The sequence below is a fragment of the Equus przewalskii genome, chromosome 15 (assembly GCF_037783145.1).
Source record: "Equus przewalskii isolate Varuska chromosome 15, EquPr2, whole genome shotgun sequence".
In the NCBI taxonomy this organism is placed as follows: Eukaryota; Metazoa; Chordata; class Mammalia; order Perissodactyla; family Equidae; genus Equus; species Equus przewalskii.
The window spans coordinates 75916900-75940853 of record NC_091845.1 but is presented as its reverse complement, the minus strand read 5'-3'; the positions used below and the strand labels follow the sequence as shown (position 1 = coordinate 75940853).

Here is a 23954-nt window from a genome sequence, read left to right as displayed (position 1 = left end):
CCAGACCCACCTGGTGCCTCTGTGTAGGGGCTGAAGGTAGAACGAGGGGGGGGGGGGGTTCAGATTCTCTTCAGCTGGATTGTTTTCTGACCTGCGGATAGTGTCGCAGTTTCCTTCAGCGAAGCGTAGACAGTTGGCTTCCCAGGGTGGCTCAAGGCATCTCAATGGAAGCTTTCCTATCTCCCACCCCAGGTTGGGTTGGGGGCTCCTCCTCTCTTCTAGGATCTCGTGGTTCCCTTTATCATTCCACCTGTTTTGTTTTCCTTGTATTTTCTTGCCTTTCCTCAATTCATATCCATTTCCCAATATGGGAAATTGGAGAACATCGTGTCTTATACGTCTCAGTATCCTCAGCACAAAGCACAGATGCAGGCACACAGGAGAGAGACAGCTAAACAGCTGATTTAACTTAGAGCAGTGAGACCAGCGGGACCCGAGTCGACAAGTCTTGGAGACCATCGGTGTTTGCTTTCCCTTTCATTACAAATGAGGTTCCTCGACTTTCAATTTTTATCAGGGTGATTTGGGAAGAAACACTGACCCTCTTCTCTGATAAACTTTTAAGATTGCCTAATATTTGAAGACTTATAAACATGAAAGAAGAATCCATTTATTCCACCCAGCTGAACTCTAACCTACTTTCCAAATATACTACATTTCTCAATCCTATCCAGCAACCAGAAAGCTATGCTACTTACATTTCTTGAAAAGAGAGATGGCCAAGATTTTCATCCCAAATCTCTGGCCAATTTACTTCCCACACGTGCCTGCTACGTCCTCCAAGCAGAAGAGCAGAATGACCACTTCAGGAAAATTCACTTCGGAAAAATGCTGCTTCTCAGCTACTCTCCTGCCTGGGGAGTGGGTTAGAGAGTGGGAATCATCTGGGACCCCTCCTACCCACTGTGGGACTGAGGCCTATACCAGAGGCCCAACCAATTGTCCTCTTCCTGTCCCAATTTCCCCCTCTGGTTCCTGCCGGGATAATGACCACTGAGCAGGAGGCGTGGTCAGACTGTCTGACCATGAGGTAGACAATAGATGTTGCCTATATTTCCCCGCTTCTGTTGCTGACCCCAACCCCTTTAACCTACCCCCACCTCCCTAGGGGAGACGGTAATAGCCTCTAAGGGCCCTTGCTCCTGCTGGGTCCTTGGCCCAGACCTGAGCTTGTCAGCCCTGGGGATGGAGTGGGGAGGTGAGGCCAACAGAGAAAGCGGGATTATAGTTACATACTGGACAGGTGAATTACAGAGTAGGGTCAAGGAGAAAATCTGAGAAGATGGCAGCCTGAGCCCAAATTTCTGATGCCCTCTGTCAGCAAATTCCCTGCAGCAGTAACGCAGCAGGAAAGCAAAAGTGACAATGAAGATGGGAATAGCCCTGATGCCAAATCCTAAAGAGGAGCCAAGGGGACAGGACAGGTGTGGCAGGGGTCAACTTTTGGACTGTGAGATTTGCTTCTGTCACCTGGAGGATGTAAGACCCAGTGACGATGGAGAAGGAGTCCTTGCTGACAAAGTCTGGGGTGAAGACATGACCACTCAGCAGTGTGAATAGGCCCAAGACACCGAGCTGTGAGCTCCCCAAGGCACAGAGAGAGCTGCGGCCACTGTCCTCAGCGCCAGGAGAAAACTACATCCCGCATTTCCTCCTCCTCCTCCTTGCCTTCCACCCTCAGGGGCACCACTGTTTGAGAGGCCCTCAGACGGAGCGGAACAGGCGCCAGAGGAAGCCATACGCACTGACAAGGGCGTGGAATGAACGATCACAGGTCAGGAGACGGTAGCACAAAGGGAGACCAAGCGAAGAGCCAGACCTTCCTAATGAGGGAGCCTTGGTGAGAGAAACAGCAGATAATTAAATAAAAGCTCATAGAAGCTGCATGAAGCTACGCAATTAGAGAATAAAAAAGGAACTTGAGTACATTTTTGAAAAATTCTGAATTGAAAAATTCAGTTGCAGAATTAAAAAAAGAATTGATTCAACTGAAAACTGAGTTAATAATCTAAAATATCAAGTAGAGTAACTATCCCACTACACAAGAGCATAAAATACAAAGAAAAAACATGAAAAGAAGAAGAGACATGAGGATAGAGCCAGAAGTAAGATGCAAAATGCAGAGTTTCAGAAGGAGATGCACAAACAGAACTAGGAGAAGCAAAAATGTAAAAAGGAGGAAATACTCTGAGTTGAAAAAGATATAAATTTTTAAATTGAAAGGCACATATAGTGTCAGCAGGAATAATGAAACAAAAGATATACACCTGGTAAAATCTAGGGACTGAGGATAAAGAGATTTGCTTGCGGGCTTCCCAACACAGCAAGAAGGTTAGTTTCAAAGGCAAGAAATCAGAGCAGCGTCAGAGTTCTCATCTGCAGCTTTGGTCACCAGAAGACAGTGGAACTATATGTATGTAGTTTTTCAAGGAAAGCATTGTGATGCAAGAATCTCACACTATCCAATAAAATATTCAAATGAAAAGAGAAAGACTTTTTCATCTCAAGGAGACTCATGTCGTATGCCACCCAAGTATACTTCTAAGTAAATTACTTAACAGAGTAATCTAATTAAAAAAAAACAAACAGAACAAAAAATCTCAAGGTAAGATAAAATATTCAAAGAGTAGGAGTCAGTCAAAAAAATATTTATGGAGTCCCTATTTTGTTCCAGCATAAAGTGGTGAATAAGACAGAGCGTCTGCCCTCTGGAAGCTCCTAATCAGGTACTAAGTGTTGTGAAGAAGATCGAGTGGTGTAATGAGGAGGAGAGAGAAGAAGCTGGAGCTGCGTTGGCAGAGTGGGGATGGCGTTTGAATCGAGAGCTGAGTGTAACGAGGCGACTGTGCATACTTTTAGAAAAAGAGCATTCTGAGCGGAAGAAACAGTCTCTGAGAAGGAAATAAGCTTGGTGTGTTTCGCTCATTCAGAAAGAAAACCATGGTGGTTGGGCATAGGGAACTGGGGCAGGAGGAGGTCACGTGGCAGAGACCGCCATGAACACTGAAATCCAGGTTCTTCCTCTCATTCCAGAGCACTGGGCTAGAGCACGGTTCCCAGCCTCCCTGGAAAGTGGTGTGAACAGAAATGATATTCAATTCTGCCTCATAAACACCACCCATAAGCACTCATCCCTGCTCGTTTTCCCTTTCCAGCTAGTTAGAATGGAAAGGACACCCAGGGAGGCTTTGAAAGAGAGCCACGTGTTGAAGATGATGGCAGCCTGTATCTCTGAACGACTATGTATAGAACAATAACTCCACCAATCTGTTCCCCTGCCTTCATGCTGGTATGTGAGCAAGAAACAAACACCTACACTGTCCAAGCCACGTCTACACTGTCTTGGGTAAACGTGTTATAGCAGTCAGCACGCTCTGACCATCACAGGTAGGCAGGGTGTGTGGGACCATGGCACAGAGTTTGAATTGCTCTCCAAGTGTAATAGGCAGGGCTGGGGGTGTAATGGGTATGGGAGCCTCCGGGTAGAAGTTGAGGAAGGAAGTGACACAATCAGATTCATATTCTAGGATTTAGGGGCAAGGCTTCTGCTCAATCAAGAGGCCATTGCCGTAGTCTTGGAGACAGACCACTGTGACTTGGAGTGGAGCTTCAGGAATTGAGAGGCTATGACGTGATTGAATATGGAGAGATTTGGGATGTGGAGCTGACGTTTTAGATACGGGCTATGTCAGAAAGAGAGGAATAAGGATGACTCATGCGTTCGAGGTAATTTACTGAGATGTGGACAAGTGCAATAGGGAGCAAATTTGAGGAATGGGAAACCCAGATTTGTTTGCTCTGGTTAAATCTGAGCTGTCTATTAGACACCCAAGGGGAGATGGTCAATATATGAATCTGGAGCTTCAAACAGGCAATTAAGGTTGAGGAGAGAACAACGAGAAGCATCAGTGTCTGTTTCTGAAGCCTGTGCCTGGGATCTCTTAGGGGAGAGTGCTGCTAGAGAAGAGTGAGGGCAGAGCCCGGGACCCTCCTGCACAGACTTCTGGTTGGTGAGGCAGAGCCGGCAATGGAGCCTGAGAGGCAGTGCCATCTGAGGGAGGAGAAAAGCCTGTCGAGTGCAGCTTCCCAGGAACTTGGTGGGTTTTTCCCAGCAATGTTCAGCTGCCTGGGTGTAAGCGAGGAAAAAGCAGAGAGTCGGTTTTAAATAGTTCGGGGCTTTTCCAGTCAAATACTTAAGCAGAAACGCATTAGTTTCCTAGGCCTGCCGTAACTGGCTGGTGGCTTACAACAGCGGAACTTTATTCGCTCACAGTTCTTGAGGCCAGAAGTCTGAAATCAAGGTGTCGGCACGGTTGGATCCTTCCGGAGGCTCTGAGGGAGAGTTCATCCTAGTTTCTCATGGCTGCAGGCATTCCTTGGCATTCCTTGGCTTGTAGACACATAACTCCAATCTCTGCCTCTATCTTCTGCTCTGAGTGTTTCTGTGTCTCTTTTCTCTTCTCTTATAAGCACTTGTCATTGGATTTAGAGCCCACCCTAATCCAGAACGATCTCATCTCAAGATCGTTAATCACATTGCAAAGACTCTTTTTTCCAAATAAGGTCACATTTATAGATTCCAAGTGGTGTATCTTTTGCAGGGGCCACTATTAAACTCATTACAAGGACCAAGGGGCAAGTGAGTTAAAAGAATTTGTGAGGGAGACTATAGGGCTGGATCATGGAATCCAAGCTGGATGAGGACAGAAAGGAGGACATGAGAGGGTCATGGAGAGTAAAAAGTGGTGAGATCAGACTGGAGAGAAGCTGCGCAGAAGAACCAGACAAGGGAGCTGGAGAGATGGGGTGCAAGGGAGCCACGACATCATGGTGGCTGAGGGAGTCTAGTTATTGATGATGACAAAGTCTGGGGAATGGACACCTGAGTGAGTGACTGAGGTGACATCTGAGACACTCCACTGGAGGACAGGAGAGCACGAGACTCAGAGAATGTTGGCTGAGTCATCAACAGGGGTGATGAAGCCCCCAGAACGATGACAGGAATGGAGAAGGGGGACAGTGAGTCAGATGCCAGAAGCATCAATGAGTGAGCGGTGGGACAAAGGGGTGGGGCAGCAGTCAGGAGGACTGAGCACGTGACAGTGATGGCCAAATCGGATAGATGACTGTGAGGGGATTGCCAGGGGCAGCACAAGGGATTAAAAGATAGAAAAACAGAAAAATAAGTTAGGAACCAAAATTCCAAAGGATTCCAACAAAACCCAGGAGTTGGTGGGAGGGAGATAGAGAGAATGGAGAAGAAAACACATACTAACCGCTTCGTTGTGGTGTGGGGTCTGTGGCTGGGATTAAATTGAATAAAAACTACATTAAAAAGTCTCCTCTTGGGAAATCGGGACATTAAGTATGTTGATAGAGAAATACAGACTTGAATATACTCTTCAAAATATATGTACCCACTAAAAAACAGAAACATCTAGAAAAGCTTCCAAATCACCAGAGGCCAAAATATAACTAAAAATAAAAACTCCATCAACGATGTAAAAATTGGTCAGGGAAAAAAGAAGGAACAAATAACACATAATAGTACAGAAAGCACAAAATGAGATAAAATAAAGCCAAATACTTCCTTTATTTCAATTATGGCCGCTGTATTTAATGTCCCTATTAAAAATAATGAGGAAAAAAATCATTAGACAGTCATTAAAAACAATCACCATGGTGATTATTTCATGGGCGTACAGCTGTGCACTTTAAGCATGTATAGTTTACTATACATCAGTTATCCTCAATAAAATTGTTTTAAAGAAACTACAAGGACTGTAAGATTGGGTGAAAAAGCAAATTCCAATTTTACGCTCTAGGCCTGCACCTAAAAATGACTGAGAGAGGCTGTGAAGGGGCGTGGCAGGTGCCAACAGATAGAAAAGAGGGACGGCAATATTGGTATCATATTAGGTGGATTTTGAAGTTACAAGTCTTGTAAAACAATATAGGTATTTTGCAATGATAGGTGAAATCCGCAAAGATGTTCTAACAGACAAAAGGCTTTAATGTACCAATAATGTAACTTTAAAATATACAAAGCAATGACTTCCAGAAATACAACAAATGGGCAAATCCCCAAGCATATTAAGAAACTCTAACGCACTTCTCTCAGAACTTACAAAATCTAGTGGATAAATAATGAATTAAAACTATAGAGGGCTTGAGTAATTAACAAACTTGGCGTGATACACACACAGACATGGATCTTCATACTCAACAAATAGATAAGGCACACTTTTCAAACACCCTATGAACCTTCATTATATATTAGGACACGAGGAAAATGTCAGCTATTTCTGAAACAAACAGAAATCATACAACAAAACTAGAAAATGTCAAGAAAAACTTAGTCCATATAAAGTAAACAAACAAATAAAAGTCCACTTGGAAATCTTTTTTCTAAATCACCTGTGAATTAAAGAAGAAACCAAAACTGGAATTTTAATTAGGAAAAAATTGAGAAGATTACATATTAAAACCTTATGGGAATTAGCCAATTAGTGATATTTAGTAGAAAATGTGTAGCCTTAATTTTAGGTATTGGGAAACAAGGAAAATTTTAAATAATAAACTAAACATATAGTTCAAGAAAATAGGACAAGTTCAGAATAAAATTAAATGAGATAGAAGGAAATAAAAATGAAAACAGAAAACTCTGTGGTCATAAATAATAAAAAGTTTGTTTTTGGGAAAAAGTGTAAAACAATGGAAAGGTTATATCTTTGACAAGGGAAAAGACAATAAACCCATCAGGAATGACAAAAAAGATAAAATGACAAAAAATAAGAAGGTTTTAAAATTTTGACAATGTACTACGACAAACTACTTTGGAAATGTAAAGGTAGTGGATGATTTTCTAAGAAAATAATGTTACCAAAACTGACTCAAAAAGTTGAAAACCTAAAAAGACCCAAAACCAGAAAAAGTTAAGTCCCCAAAGATAATGTCTGTGAAAAAGCACTTGGCACATTGAAAATCCCGCGCAGTGGGAGGGGTGGAGACCGGGTGTCAGTCCTTGCTCTGCCACTCAGGGGTCATGTCACTTTGGTAGGGTTGACAGATTTAGCAAATAAAAATACAGGACATCCAGTTAACTTGGAATTTCAGATAAACAACAATTTTTCAGTGTCAATATCCCCATACTTACACTAAAAATTTATTCATCATTTATCTGAAATTCAAACTTAACTGGACACCTGTATTTTACTGGCAGTCCTAGACCTCAGGCAGATTACTGAACTTTCTTGTACCTGTTCTCTCATCTTTAAAATGGGGATGATGAGGATAATAACAGTAACACAAACTTACCCCATAACAATAATGGGAGGACTGAGTCCATGTGGAAAATCTTTAGGGAAACACGGCACCCAGTAAGCACTATGTAAATGGTAGTGATTTTACTGAGAGCTGCTTTTCCTCCTCTCACTCTCTCTCTCCAACAGGCATGTATTGGACACTGACTGAGTGCCTGGCCTAGGCGAGACACTGGGCAGACACACGCATGATAAAATTAAAAGCCACCCCACCCTCCCCCTGCACAACCACATATCGGAGGCGATTCTAGCTGTCACGGCCCTATGTCTTCCTCCCTTGAGCCCCAGGACCGGAGCACCACACAGCTGCGCGTTTCACCCAAGGGCCCACACCCACCCCGAAGGAGGAGACCCCCATCCTGCCCGCTGTTGGGAGCCTTACGTTCATAAATTGGGGCTCTTCCACTTTGGAATCAACAGCCTGTGGCGGTGTTTGGTGACTTTACGTCTTCCGGCCTCTTTAACGCAAACAGGCACCTAGAGAAGATGCCGACTCTGTGTAAGGGCCTGGCATGCCACAGGCACCTGAGCTTCTCCTTACGCTGAAACACTGTTGAGACGGTCAAGCCTTGGGTGGTTTCGCCTGCACAGCCCTTTCCCTTGGGTTAACCTTTACGTTTGCTGTTCTCTGAGGAGAAGCAGGAGTTAAGACAGAGAGCAGCCTTGCCTGGTCTCCGCTCCCAGGCTTCCTTAGAGAGCTCCCGTCTCCCTGGGTCGTCGCCTTTCACTGGGAGGGAGGCCAGGCCAGCGAAACCGGACGGACGGAGAGCAGGCCTCTGCTCCCAGACCTGGGCCCTTCCCCTCGGGCCGCCTGAGCTCCTCCCGCAGGCCTCTCTGGGCAGCCGCGCAGGGCCACGCCCGGCTCGCCTCCGCCCCCTCCACTTCCAGGGGCCCCCACCCGGTGGCATTTCTGCAGGGGCCGAAAGCGTCTCCCTGGCCTCGTCTCCGTGGCCTCGTCTCCCTTTCGGGGGCTGTTCTGATGATGAAGTTCACCTCCCTGGACCCCAGACGTCTTCCTCCTTAGTCCCCGTCTGCTTCCCCGCACACCGACCTCTGCGTCCCCTGCCTTCAGTGATCCAGCCCCGCGCTCCGCAGCCTCCCAGGTAGCTTTTATTTACCCTTTGCAGTGACTGCTAAACACGCAGGGCTCTGCACTTTGATAGTGGAAGGAAAGGGTCTATTTCTGCTCAAAGGAGAAAAGCAGCATCTTTTGCGTTCCCACCACGTGCCGGACACTAGGCTCAGCCCCTTTCCACGTATTTTTCTCATTTATTTCTCTAATAATGTGGTGAAAGAGATGTCAGTGTCTCCATTTGAGAAATTGAAAAACACGGGTTTAGAGAGTCTAAATGTCTTGTCCAAGGTTGTACCCAAGTCAGTGGCGGAGCTGGAATTGAAATTGAAGTCTCTGACTCTAAGTCCAACACCTTTTCCACCATCCCACGCTGAATGCTGCCTGGTGGAGAGTTTGCATTAAGTTGTGTGTGTGTGTGTGTGTGTGTGTGTGTGTATGTATGTGTGTATGTGTGTGTATGTAAGTGTATGTGTGCATTTGGGTGTGTATGTGTATGTATGTATGCATGTGTAAGTGTGTATATGTGTGTGTATGTGTGTGTGCACGTGTGTGTATATGTGTGTGTGTGAAGATTTTTAGAATGGCACCTAGATCTGGGTTAATTCTGTTCTCTCTCAGCTTCCTGCTCTCCTTTCCTGCTCTCGGTTATGGATTTATGGCTTTTTCATCCTGTCTGTTCAACCCCATGGTCAGCCAGGCCCAGAACAGAGACCAGGAGCTAAGTAAAAGCAGTGTCGCCCACTGCCTCTCCCTGCCATTGTGTAACAGATCCCACAATAAAGTCCCAAATCTCCAGGCAGTGTCTGGCCCTCTCTGAAAGCACAGACCCTTTCTGAGTGGGAAGCAGCCAGACCGGGGCGCACCCTGGGCCTTGCCCTCTGCTCCCTGCACCCATCAACCCCCAGGATCTCGTCTGCGTGCCCGCCAAACCCGTCTCTCTCCCTTTCATTTTATTTCTCTTCCACTCTTCCCTCCCCGTCTTTCTGTTAGTCGCTAAGACTGTCATAACACAGGACGACAGACTGGGTGGCTTAGGCAACAGAATTTATTTCGTCAAAAATCTAGGGGCCAGAAGTCCCAGATCAAGGTGTCGGCAGGGTTGTTTCTTCTGAGACGTCTCTGCTTGGCGAGTAGATGGCCGCGTTCTCCTAGTGTCTTCACATGCTCTTCCGTCTGTGTAGCTCTATGTCCTAATCTCTTCTTAGAAGTCCTTAAACCAGTTGTATGGGTTAGGGCCCACCCTAATGACTTCATTTTAACTTAATTACCTCTTTAAAGACCGTGTCTCCATTACAGTCACATTCTGAGGTGCTATGGGTTAAGACTTCAACATGCGAATTTTGAAGGGCAAAACCCAACCCGTGACACACACTCTCTCTCTCAAATACGCACACACACAAATGCACACCTTTTGAAAGAAGGGAAATACTAGGTTGAGACTGAGGTTGTCCCTGTGTCACTGGGGATTCCTCAGTGCCTCAGCCACCTGCTCCTTATTAATGAGGTGGAGGGGCGGGTGCTGGCCCAGGGCTGGGGCTGGGAAGGGTTTCCGTGAGTGTAGACTACTTGCAAGGGATCCTGGAGCTTTCAGCCGGGGGTTTGTGGGCCTGGTGCATTCTCACTTGTGGGTGTGAAAAGGCTGAGAACAATGAGGGAGGAGAGTTGGGACCCATGGTTGAGCGGTTTCCATAACTGGAGTCCAATTTTTCAGATTTGTGTTTCCATTTCAACGGTCATCTAAGAACATTAACATAAGTACATCCTGAAACATCAAGATGACCCCCCAGATGCCAGGACTGCCGTGCCATTTCAGTGCCTACGTTTGTGTTCATTTCTACCGTTGTGTTACAGCCAAAGAACGCTATTTTAAGTGCTCAGAGCCAAAGAGAAAAGAACATATTTGAATCTATGCATAAATATAATGTTTATGCAAAGTGAAGGCCAAATAATGTCACGGCACATGGTATAAATTGGAGTCTAAGTTATTTAGTTGCTGGAACAGAGAAAAGAGGAGAATTGAGTCATCACATAGCACAATTAAAAACCTGATGTTAGGAGGTAGTCACGTATCTTAACCCATCATTCATTACATTAAATTAACAATAATTTTAATGTTATTGGCCTTGTACTTAATCAATTTTTAAAATTGGTTAACCAAATTTTATAAGTTGGTTTAAATTTGTTAATTTGTTTTGGTTTTTATTTGTATGAGCCTATTAATATGAGAATTTGAATCTAGTTTTGTGTTTATACACATTTAAGAAATATGTTAAGTATAAGTCCAGACTTATACTTCCTTAAGACACAGTAGATTGTATCAGACTGAGTCTCTGACTAACACAAAATGTAAGAGGTAGATTGCAATCCAAAATCAGATGTTTGATGGCATCAGAGAATAACCAAAGTGTCCGAGACTCACGTGGTGAGCCTATGTTCAACGTAGTTTTTTCTCCTTGAGTCATTTATCAATTCCCGGCGTGAGCAGAGACAGAACAGCAACAACAATGACATTGACAGTAGTCCAGCGCTTATGGCAGTCTTGCTGGGCTGGACAGATGAAACTTGGAGTTTAAGCTACAGAGAAACCAGGACTGAGGCCCAAGACCCTGGAGAAAGAAGAACCCCAGAGAGGTAAGCTGATATTCCAGCTGGATCTCCCTTGAGTCATTTTCTGATTTCCAAGCTATGTGTTGGATGAGACACAGAGAAACCAAGGGGAAAGAAGCTGCCACAACAGTAAAAACCTGAGCAGGGAATGCTGTAGACTCTCAGTGCTGGGAGACAAAGCTTGGAGTTTGGGGCCTGCCGTGAGTAAGGCTCCGTAAACACTCAGGGGTTCAGTTGAGTCCCCAGAAAAGTTGTGTCTTAGGAGCAAGGGCAAACCAGAAATAGAAAGACCTCCCCAGAACCAAGATGATCTAACAGTATCCTAGCTGCTGCAAGAAGCTCTTATCCCCTTTCTGGCTCCAGCTTGACGAAAGCAATTGTGGTGACATGAAGCTCTTCACCTACAACCTGCTGAGCCTGCGTGTGGGGGTGGGGCCCCATGGTTTTCCCCTGCACCTCCAGGCCACCAAGGTCCGTATCAACCCTGAGGACTTCAACGCCGACTCTGTGGCACATATGATCCCCAAGGTGGAATGGGTGGCATTTCTGGAGGTGACCAATACTTTGCATCTGATCAAGCTTCCCAAAGGACCAATACACGGGCATGAGCGTGATGAGAAATTTCCGAGGAAGATGCACATACTGCAGGAGACAGATGTGTTGGAGGGAATCCTGCAACGTCCAGCATATGGACATCTGCTCCCCATCAGCCGCAGGATCCCCAGCATGCTGATGAGGAAACTGAGACTGAACCACGCCAGGAACCAACTTTTCATTCAGTGACCATGTGTATCTTTGTTTATGGATGTCCTGTTTGCTGTCTCTGTCATGACCCAGTGACACACCAAACACACTTTTCCTTGAGCTTGGTATCAATATATATTTTTTTCTCGTTAAAGGTTCAAAATGAAAAAATAGGAAGAAGAAGAAAACAGTGACAACTTATTCTTCTCTGGAGGAGGCAAAAATCATCTCAAGTCTCTAAAACTTTTTTTTTTTTTTTTTTTTTGCTGAGGAAGATTCACCCTGAGCTAACACCTGTGCCAGTCTTCCTCTGTTTTGTACGTGGGTCACCATCACAGCATGGCTGTTGACAAGTGGCATAGGTCCACACCCGAGAACTGAACCTGGGCCATCGAAGTGGAGTGCACCGAATTTAACCACTAGGCCATGGGACCAGCCCTCTAAAACTTTTTAAACACAATGTCCAGAATTAAATAAAAATTAACGGTCATGCTAGGAAGCAAGACCAAGTCTGTGAAATCCGAGAGAAAAATAGTCAATATCAGTAGGCCCACAGGCAATCCAGATATTGGAGTCATCAGACGTATACTTTAAAATAACTATAATTACTAGGTTCCAGAAAATATATAAAAATACAGACCGTTTGACCAGAGAATTATAATCTTAAAAAAAAAGAAAAATCAAATGGGAATCCTGTACCACCAACCTCTCAACAGCTTAGTCTAGAAACCCAGGTCTTAGTTCTGACTCCTTCATCTTCCTCAGCCTGATACACTTCTGCTCCACTATCCATTACTCACTGTCACTTCCCTATTTAAGGCCGTCAACACGTCTCACCTACGTCCACACTCCACACCGCAGAATGAATTTCTCTACTGTAAATCTGACCGTTCCTCTTCATAAAATTGCAGTGGCTCTCCTATTGTCGTCAGAATCAACTCCAAGCTCCTTTCTGTGTTCTCCTGGGCCGTGCGTGACCTGACCTTGCCCTCCTCTGTGGTGTATATCTTGCTACTTCACCGCTCCAAACCCCAGCGAGCGCTTGTCCTTCAACTGGAGTAAATTAATTTCAGTGATTCAAATGCACTGTGCATTCTCCACCTCCTGAAATTGTCACACACCACTTCTCTTTCATGAAACCTTTACTCGTTCTTCACTTAGCAAATTCCTACTCACCCTTCAGGAACTTTGTCTCCCAAGGGGCTCTCTCTGATCACTCGGGATCTCTTTAGATCCCTCTTCACACATAATATTCCCTCTTTCAGAACATTTATCGTCAGAACAGTAGTTAACTATCTCCCTGCATATCTCCCCCACCAGATTACCAATTCCCTGATGGCAGAGACCATGGTCCCCTGAGACTTTGCACAACAGCTAACATATTATAGGTAAGCCTGAGAATTGGTGGCTGGGAGATGGCCTTGCAACCAGGGCCTTGAGAACAGAAACTCAGCATTTTTAAAAAAAGGATTCAGCCCACCAATGGGCCCACCAGGCCCCAAGTACTGATGCTGAGACTGTATTTGTTTGCCTCCACTCACATGGGGCCCAGGGTGAGGCCAGTCTCCATGGAGGACTGGGAATCACAGCCTAGCCCAGAGCCTCTGGGGCCCGCCCCACTTCACACCAGCTCAGGGAGCGCATAAACGCCGGCGTTCCCTTTCCACAGCCCTGAAGGTCGTGAGTATCAGGAACACACTCCCCAAGGGCCCTTCTTCAAACTGCGGGCAAAGCATACAGCTAGCTGTTATCTGGCTGCAGTTGCTTTCCAAATGATCTATAAAAGTCTACGTTCTTCTTCAAAGTGATCTTTTCTCTTAATGCCTCTGTGGGTAATCAGGTCTGTCCTAGCCACAGGGCTGGGGTGAGGAACGCATGTATAGAGAAATCCATTTGGAGTGATGATTCAAACATACAGGGCAGCTAATACCCTTGTGGTGGGGGACAGACTGGAATAGATGAGGTCGTTCTCGTCGGTAGCGAATCTGCGATGGTCTTCACGGCCCTGCTCTTACAGCCCTGGCACCCACTGATCCCTGCAGCACAGCCACCTGAACGATGACAGCTTTAGAAACAGCTGAAAAAGTAATAATACTACAAAAAACCACGACCGAAATTTTTATCTGGCCTACCTTTTCATCCTTACAATGAGCATGGTTATCTCCACTTTGGAGGTAAGGAAGATGAAGCTGAAAGGCTGAGTAACTTGTCTCAGGCCACACAGCTCAATGCAGCCAGGGTTCCAACTCAGGTGACTGCGATGGATCCACATGTCTGATGATCATTTCCCCCTTACGTGGAAATGACTGAATTGTTCTGAGCACAAGTCACTCCTGTTCTCTGGTGCCGCTCTGTACTCGCAAACAGCATGCCTGGGAGGAAACAAACACAATTTTGAATCCTAAACTTATGAACCTAAACTTAAAAACTTGTAACATCAGAATACGTCCAGGGTCAAAGGGTCAAAGCCATTTTTTTTTTTCCGCTGAGGACGATTTGCCCTGAGCTAACATCTGTGCCAATCTTCCTCTTGTACGTGGGTCACCACCACGGCATAGCCACTGACGAGTGGTATAGGTCCCCACCTGGGAACCGACCCTGGGCTGCTAAAGTGGAGTGCACCGAACTCAACCACTAGGCCACAGGGCCAGCCCCTCACAGCCATTTTAACTTTTGGATGCCGTTTGCCAAACAGGAATCTGGCTTTACCCTTTGAAATGTCTCTCTTTTCAAGAGCATCTCTGCTGTCTGGATAACATTTGTGTCGAGTAGACTGCCTCGTGGAGGGAGCACTAAGGCCCCCCGAGACCAGTAAACTGAATGTTTTTGTGCCTGAAATAGCCTTCTGAGGGACACAGGCCCTCTCTTGGTCCTCTGATTACACTTGATGGTGCAAGATAAAGTAAAAAAGAAAGCTTCATAATGATGATGCACTGCCTCCTGCCGCAACCATAAGGAATGAAAAACTCAGTATGGCCTAATTCACGACAGAACAACCGGCAACAGCCCAAGTTCATTCCAAGGTAGAGACATCATTAACTTGTGACCCAGCCTGGGAGTCAGGCAGCTGTGAAATAACGTTTCAGTTAAAAAACAAAAAAGAAAAAGAAGGAGAAAAAAACCCCTCCAGAACATATTGCTGATAAAATGTTTACACTCGGTTTAACAAATTTTATAGTAATGATGCTTTAAAAATATGTTTCTCATGAATGGCTTTGCGATACTGAATGCAAATAAAGAAATAATGAGTTTGGAATTGCAAACAGATTACCTCTGCCCGGAGCTGATGGTATCAGTGCCTTACCCGCACTCGCCAAGCCCATAGGCGTGGATTTGCCACATGACTCCCAGCAGATCCTATAAATTGCATTTTGGCTGTCTCATCAAGTCACGTGGTTACCGCTGGAAGGTTCTGTATGACTGTAGGTGCCGTGGCAACAGACGAGCCTCTCCTAACCAAAAACACAACCAAAACGTCCTAGTTGGCCATGTGAGCACCAAGGAAACAAGAGAAACTGAGGAGAGCGACACGAGTCCCAGACCAACATCAGAACGTTCGGCCTGGAACAAATCTGAACCGAGAGAGAAACGCCAGTCTTCCATAGAAGCAGCAGAGATGATATTTTAACCCAGAGAAACAGCAAAACTTCTAAGCCTGAAGGGGCTGGATGCTAGAGTGAGCCCCAGGCACACCTCAACAGCCTTTCAGGCAGGCCTGGCAGACGCCTGTGGCTGAGAGGGACTCTGGACACAGAAAGGAAAGAGCTCCGTTTAATTACGCACGATCACTCAGACTCACACGCCACATTCCGCGGCGCACAGTCACGTAGCAGGCTCAGGCCTCAGCCGTGGGTAGTGGGGAAGATGAGAGGTCAACGGGGCGGCGTTAGAACGCGCAGAGACTTCTCCCCGGATGCAGAGAACACAGCCCCTAGGATGAAGGAAGGATCGGGGCAGTGGGTAGGGTGACCGACACGCCCCAGGTTGCCTGGAATGTCCCCAGCATTAGCACTGAAAGTCCAGGTCCCAGGAGACACTCGCCTGACAAACCCCAGCACCTGGGCGTCAGTTTAGAGAGGAGCATAGCCGCAGCCTCAGTAGCCCTTCCTGAGCTAGACCCAAGGCAGAATCCTGCGGAGCCTCCTCAGAAGAGGAACGCTGAGGACTTGCAGAAACCCAGACCAGGATCTTGGCCCTGACCACCTGGAGGGAAAAAGCGGACTCCCAGGGCAGGCGGCTCTGGAGCGCAGGACCCACAGCCTGGAACGGAGGAGGCTGAAAGAGGCGAGTCCAGGCAGGCAGGCTGGTTATCCCAAGTTCCTTACAGGACTTGAAAGTGTGATCAGAACCCACGGCGTCTCTCCTGTAGTTAAGCATAGAGCAAACACAGGAGTCCTTATCTCTCCTCTCTGTGTGTGGGTCCGGCTCGGCCACGTTCCATCCATTTTTTTTGTCCGTCTCATAAAGCCCTTGATTAAAGAACTCTTCTGGATCGTGTCATACGTGCGCAGGCTTGGCCTGACTATTGGAGGAACATTCTGGTTAAAATTCTGCTTTAATCACCTGGTCTATCCCCACCTCCCCATCTCTCTTATGAGAGCCCTGTCGTAAGGAGGCTCCCCCAGTCATGGTGTGTTCCCTGTTACACAAATAGGGTTTCTCAGCCCAGGCAGTGATGGGCTTCAGAGAGAGGCAAAAGTGATTCCTCTAATGGATCCAAGTGTGGGTTTACACATCCTTCATTCCTGACAGAGGCCACAAGGTAAAAGTACCTTAAAAAAGGCTTTTGAACACCCCCTGCCCCCATGTTGCTGTTATACAAGGAGAGAATATTGTTATTTATCATTATTCTTAGGGATGAGGATGGAGTTTGATTCATTCGTCCTCTCACCTGACCTGCCCTGTTAGGCTCTGGCCGACAGAGAACATCACACAAGACGCTAGCTAGGAAGGGACCTGTGGATGTTTTACTGCTGAGTCAGAGAGGTACTCACTAACCCCCAAGGCACAGGAGCCCCCTGGATGAGCTGGGCTGAAGAGGACCATTTTCTTCACTGCCTGCTTGTGACTTGAAGACCACAGGCCCTGAGAAGCTGAACAGAGAGAGCAGAGGTCTGGGCTGGGGTTCCAGAGGCAGATGTCACCTACCGCTCCCTGTGGAGTGGACACTTTCAAGTGCAAGTGCCTCTGGTGACTGATTAGGAAAAGGTACGCAGGGTGGCTACGTATGGCTGTGCAGTCTGTGCACTGCACAAAAGCACCCCCTGAGGGGGCAAGTGGGAACTGGAGTGTAGCCCCGGTTCCACTCCAAGCATCATGCAAAAGCTAAAGGGGCTCATTTGTCTTTGCACAAATATGTCATCTCCTCACCAAGCCCTATTCCTGTCAGGACCTGCCTGCCCAATGGGGCATCGTTTTCAAATTCCCACAGAGGCGCCTCATGGGTTAGCTTGCTGTCTGTGAGCGCTACCTTTAACACTCCCACTCCACTTCCTGGTCAGCACGCAGCTTTCCATATGTTAGCGACTCCACTGTCCTTGGGACAACTGAGTGAGCAGACGGCAGGGAGAGAGCCTCTCCTCCATGGAAACAGAAGGCAGGTGGGATCAGGGTTCTGGCCGAACTCCATCCAAGTTTTGTCCACTTAGCCAGTGGGCTAAACAGCCAAGCCTATAGTCAGCCCCGGACACCTGTGCTCTCAGGGGTGCCCTCACAGCTTCCGGCCATGCCGCCCATCACTGCCCAGGCCCTGTGGGGTGGGTGCTTCAGCTGTTAGCCCAGAGCCTCTGAAATGGTCAGAACAGGGTATTAAGTAAAATTATTCCAAGTCCCCACGCACCCTAGGCCAAAAATTCACCCCGATTACGTTTCCCATCTCAGATTTCAAGCCACGCTGTCTGATATAGCTCAGCAGAGGAAGCCGTACCACAAACACCACATGAGAGCATAAAAATACTCCAGGGAACACGATACCAACAGCTTAAAAATACCCTGGACTTGAGCTCTGTGGCGCCCCGTCCCTTATTAAATTCTAGGAAAGAAATCAAAGCTCAACACGGGAGTTCCCTTCCTTTTGCAAATTAAAATCCAAAGAAATGAAAGGCCTTCCCTCCCAGATTTGACTTCTCTGGAGTCTCAGCCAGCGGGGCTCCCCAGCTGGAGTCGGCGTGTCTCCTCCAGGAGCAGCTGCTCTCCAGTCGTCTCCCGGAGTGGGGGTGGCTCCTGGAGCAAAACGGAGGTCCGGTCCGAGTTATCCAATCCGAAGTCCCTCGTGTGTCCACTTTTCCAAGAGCAGGAAAGTCAACAGGGCGCCCAGGAGCAGCCCAGCCCCAGCCCCACACCCACCAAATTTAGCCAAGCGACACGTGTCTGCTGCCAGCCATGGGGTGTAGCAGATGCTTGGTGATATCTGGGGGAAAGGAGATGGAGAGAACAAATGTGAGACACAGAAAGAGAATATTCTGGGTTTCAGACTCCCTAGAATTGCCAGTAAACTGGCATTTGCCGAGGGGCAACCCCCTGCCTCCAGGTCTTACTTGAGTTTCAGGCTCCTCCGGCGTCCAACCTATGTTTATAAAACGTCCTAATTCCCATTTCTCCTTTGAGCCTCATGTTCCTGGCACCCCAGGGGCTGCCTCCTCCCATCAGTCTCACCTACCTGTTCCCTCCCCTGAGCAGGAACCTGCCCAAGCCAAGTGTGTGTGGCTCTGCTCTTCTCACACCCACTCCTCTCCGTGACTGTCACCTGCCTCCTGGGTACGCCCTGGCCTGCTCCGCACTGGCTGCTGCTTCTGCCCCCTGCGTGCGCCTTGTGAATCCTGTCTATTAGGGCATTTCCCTTCTCTCTAGTTTTTTAAAAAAATTATTTTATTGCAGTCATATTGGTTTATAACATTGTGTAATTTCAGGTGTACATTATTATATGTCAGTTTCTACAGCAACAGCATTTTGCTCACCCCCAACAGTCTAGTTTTTATTTGTCATACATATGTGTCTCTTTACCCCTTTCACCCTTCTCCTCACCCCCTTCCTGTCTGGTAATCACTAATCTGTTCTCCTTATCCGTGTGTTTGTTTATCTTCCACGTAGGAGTGAAATCATATGGTGTTTGTCTTTCTCCGACTGGCTTGTTTCGCTTAGCATAGTATCCTCAAGGTCCGTCTATGTTGTTGCAAATAGGACGATTTCATCTTTCCTTATGGTAAGTAGTATCCCATTGTATATATAGACCACATCTTCTTTATCCATTCATCACTTGATGGGCACTTGGGTTCCTTCCACATCTTGGCTATTGTGAATAATGCTGCAGTGAATGCAGGGGTGCATAAATCTCTTCCAATTGTTGATTTCGTGTTCTTTGGATAAATACCCAGTAGTGGGGTAGCTGGATCGTATGGTATTTCTATTTTTAATTTTTTGAGGAATCTTCGTACTGTTTTCCATAGTGGCTGCACCAGTTGGCATTCCCACCAGCAGTGTGTGAGGGTTCCGTTTTCTCCACATCCTCTCCAACATTTGCTATTTTTTGTCTTGTTAACTATAGCCATTCTGACAGGTGTAAGGTGATCTCTCATTGTAGTTTTGGTTTGCACTTCCCTAATATTTAATGATGTTGAACATCTTTTCATGTGCCTGTTGGCCATCTGTATATCTTCTTTGGAAAAATGTCTGTTCACATCCTCTGCCCATTTTTTGATGGAATTGTTTTTTGTTGTTGAGTTGTATGAGTTCTTTATATATTTTAGAAACTAGCCTCTTGTCAGACATATGATTTTCAAATATTTATCCCAGTTGGTGGGTTGTCTTTTCATTTTGTTCATTGGAAGAATAAACATAGTTAAAATGTCCATATTACCTAAAGCAATCTGCAGATTCAATGCAAGAATCCCTAAGACACTCTTCGCAGAAATAGAACAAAGAATCCTAAAATTTATACAGAACACAAAATATTGTGAATAGCCAAAGCAATCTTGAGAAAAAAGAGTGAGGCTGGAGGCATCACAATCCGTGACATCAAAATATACTGCAAAGCGATAGTAGTCAAAACAGCATGATACTGGCAGAAAAACAGACACAGATCAATGGAACAGAATTGAAAGCCCAGAAATAAAACCACACATCTACGGACAGCTAATCTTCAACAAAGGAGCCAAGAACATACAATGGAGAAAGGAAAGTCTCTTCCATAAATGGTGTTGGGAAAACGGGACAGCCACATGCAAAAGAATTAAAGAAGACCGTTATCTTATACCATACACAGAAGTCAACTCAAAATGGATTAAAGACATGTATGTAAGACCTGAAACCATAAAACTCCTAGAAGAAGTACACTTTTTGAGATTGTCTTAGAAGGATCTTTTCAAACACCATGTCTACTCAGGCAAGGGAAACAGAAGAAAAAATAAAGAAATGGGACTACATCAGACTAAAAAGCTTCTGCAAGGCAAAGGAAACCAGGAACAAAACAAAAAGACCACCCTTCTCCCTAGTTTTTGACTCAGCTGCAGGAGGGCCAACAACTGAAGCTGCTGTTGATGCTTCTGGAGAAGACCACCTCTTCGTGCCGTAGGCTCCTTTCCAAATCCTCGCCTCTGCTCACCTTCTGAGGTCTTCTTTCCGCCGCCTCATTTCCTGCAGCAGCGGGACAGGCCCCTGGCGTCCTCTCTCCCTCTGGAGTTGCCTGCCTCCTTTCAGACTAAGTTGTGAAATTTACGCCTGCCACTTCAGTCCGCCCCTTTCCTTGTCTGCCACATGTAGGGCTGGAATTGTTTGCTGGATCCTGGTGCTTTTCTGGATTTTCCTATTTCTTTGTTTCAGGCCCAGACCTTTGTGGTCCTAGCCTTCTCCTGAGTTCTCAGGTACGTCCCCCATAGCAAGAGAGGAAGCCAGGGTTGGGGGAAAAAGTATTCATTACTCAAACATATCCTATCTTTGTCACTTCCTCTTTGAGAAGAGGAAGGCTGCCAGGATGTACTGTCTCAACAGTCGTTCATCCAACAAATATCTACAGAGGGCCTACTGTGCGCTAGGAACTGTCCCAGATGCTGGGATACAGCAGCAAGCAAGACAAAGCTCCTACCCTCACAGGGCCCATGGTCAGGGGGAGACCCCAACATCTAACCTGGGCTTCACTCAGCCGTGACTTTCCTACATGGCCCCTAGCTTCCCTTCTAACACCAACTGCACGTGTTTTCCGGCATATTTGTTCCAAACCGGTGCCAGGCCCGCTTTCCCAATAGTATGAGTGTCTCATCCTGAAAATTGCCCTTCACATGCTGGAGTCCTTCTCCCAGGTCATTCCCATCTCCCCTCTCAAATCTATGCACTTTCTTCAGCCCCCGCGTGCAGCCATCCCAGTCTTCAAGCAGGGACTCCCCAGCTGCTTTCATCACAAACTCTTTCTAGCTAAAGCTTTTAATCCCTTTCTTGGGCAAAAGAGTTGGAATAATTCCATTTGATTTTTTTGGCACCTGAATCCAGGACAATGGCGTAAGCCTTTTATAACCTGAATCCTCAAGCCTCTTTGTCCACTTATGGATTAAAATGTTCTGCTTCCCTGAGGATAACCCCACATTTCAGGTCCCTGAATCCACCAGGATGCTCAGACCTTAGGTAAAGACCTATCTAAAGCCAGTGTGAGAGCATGAGGCAGGAGGCGGCTCCAAGAAGCCATGAACCAGACACGTGGATCCGAGGTTGGCTCACACGTACTTTTCTTGGTCCTGGATATGGCTTAACACAAGACTCAAAATAACACTTGCTGAGACAGGAGAGCCCGTGCCTTCCATCAGTGCCTGGCCCTAACAACTCCCAAATCCAAAGCCCTGCCTCACACCCCAGTTCTCACTTGCCACGTGGAACGTCGATGTTTCTGGTAAGTCAGAGTCCCATGCATCTTACTAGCTGTGGCTGCAGGTTGAGTTGCTGTATTGCACATCAGCTGTACACCAAGATTTCATGCAGCTCACATCCTATATCAGTCAGGAGAGGCCAGGTTATTCCCTGGTAACAAACGGCCTCAAAACCTCAGTAGCCAAACAACAAATGCTTATCCATGTATGTCATAGGACGTCTGGGGAGGAAAGGGGGTTTTCTCTACATTTTCTTTATTTGGGGACCTTGACTGAGGGAAGGCCCATCTATGTCCTTCTGCAGTCATGAAGTTCTTATTGTCATTATCGTCATTATTGTTATCTATACCTGTAGTAGAAAAACGAACTGCACCTGGAGTCAGGAGAGTTTATCTTGGCCCTCACTCTGCCACTTAATAACTATTAATAATACTTAATAACCAAATGCCGGTTACTTTCCCTCTATGGACCTCAGTTTCCTCATCTGTAAAACAAAGGAATGAGGTTACAAATAATCTCTAAGGCCACTTTCATCTCAGAAAGTCCATGTCTCTTCTACCTTGGAAGGAAGGGGAATTGGTGATTATTGAGTGTCTATTCTCACAAGTACTCTTGAAAGCATAATTAGTCTCACCATACAGATTGGAAAGCTGAAGTTTAGAGGAGTTAATTCCTTGCTTGAGATCACACACGTGGTACGTAACAGATGTGGGAGTTGAACCCATGACTGTCATATTGCAAGGGTTTTTCTCTTTTCGTTGTATTTCATTCAACACACAACCTGACATTACAAAGACAGACAAGGAGGATGGGGAGAAACAGATGCTAGGAGGTGAGCAAAGAGCCATGACTCATGGAGTAGCCATGAGGAGTAAAATGACCCATGGTATTTTTACTTCTTCTCATGACTCAATTTAACTTAGTGACGACAATATTGAGTCTTTACTAAGCTCCAGATCCTAGTTAGGTCCTGGATGTGTAAAGACTAAATATACCTGAGAAGGCAGGGAGCAGACATATCCAGTCGGAAATAGAAACCACTCTCCATATTTCAAGAGGGAGGGATTTAGTACAAGAGATTCACATCTTATAAACCGCTAGGAGGTCTACAGAAGCAACGACAAGGGAAAACTATTGCTGGCTTTCAGGAAATGAGGACGTGAAGGAGCTACCGAAAGCTGCCATCTGCCCATGCATCTCCCTGCCATTCCTGGAAGTAAATAATGACTTATCCTTTTCTTCTGACTTCCAAATCTCATGCACAAGCCTCTCATTTGAAGAACTGAAACTGGAATTCTGCTGGCAAGGGAATCTGGGTAATGTAGTTTCCAGACTTCCAGCCTTTGTGATGCAAGGGCAAGCTTAGAAAGCCAGGGAGGGTGTTGAGGACAGTTGGTGGCACAGCACACCAGTGATGACTAGAAGGGTCAGGAAAAGTCTTCTGCAGGGTGACATCAGCTGAGTCTTGAAATAAGATGGAAAGGGAGGGTCCTGCAGAGGGAGTGGTGTGAGTGAAACAGAGTGACAAAGCCTCTTGAGGAATGTCAAGTTACTGAGTCCAATCAGAGCATCAAGTGGGGAAATGGGGCTAGGTGAGGCCTGAGTGGTAGGCAGATAAGATTCTGGAGGGCACAGCATGCCATGCTAAGGAGTTTGGATTTTATCTAATCAATTGTGGAAAACCACTGGAGGTCTTTTAAGGAAGAAAGTGGCAGAATCAGGTGAGTACGTTTAAAAAAGATCCCTTTGTCGGTGTTGAAGAAGATTGGTGGAGGAAACAGGGAGACCAATGAGAAGGCTTTGCTGTCATCCATGTGCTAGACTATGGTGGCTTGGCCTTGAGCAGCGGCCATGGGGATGAGGACAAGGGGTTGGTTTGGGAGGTAGCACAGAGGTAAGCCTGAGTGATTCACGGGCTGCGGGCATGAATGAGAGAGGAGAGTCAGCCAGGCTTCTGGCTTGGGTGATGGAGGATGGCGAGACCTTTGAGACCATTCCCTGCAGTGGGAGCTTGGCAGAAGGGGCATGTTTAGGGGCTGCGGAGATGGGACTGCTGAGTTTGGTTCTGCACAAGTTGGGTTCAAAGGGCCTGGTGATGGATGGGATGATAACACCAACAAGATGTGGAGTGGCATCCTCCCAGAGGCCAGCCCTCTGCTCAGTGCCAGGAGCACTCAGCTGAGCACGGAAGCCCTGTCTTGGAGTGGCTCTGAATCCAATGCACCTGGCATGTCTGTGACCCCAGAGGAGCCTCAACAATGGAAATCTTTGGGGAATATTCCAACATCGCTTGAGGCAGATGTTTTCAGTTCCACAATGTCTGCAAGACCCCTTTCCCTGGAGTCTCCCAAAAGC

At 46.5% G+C, this 23954-nt stretch overlaps 1 long non-coding RNA gene and 1 pseudogene across 1 annotated transcript; one reads left to right on the top strand and one right to left on the bottom strand.

Moving 5' to 3' along the window:
- Positions 1 to 9420: 9420 nt before the first annotated feature.
- On the bottom strand, positions 9421 to 18050 carry LOC139076210 (uncharacterized). The gene is made up of 6 exons (XR_011527588.1): positions 17219 to 18050; positions 16747 to 16841; positions 15548 to 16270; positions 15053 to 15200; positions 13881 to 14120; positions 9421 to 11003 (listed from the first exon to the last, which is right to left on the bottom strand). It is a non-coding gene; the product is annotated as an uncharacterized lncRNA (long non-coding RNA).
- On the top strand, positions 11392 to 11787 carry LOC103557062 (multifunctional methyltransferase subunit TRM112-like protein pseudogene; annotated as a pseudogene).
- Positions 18051 to 23954: the final 5904 nt, after the last annotated feature.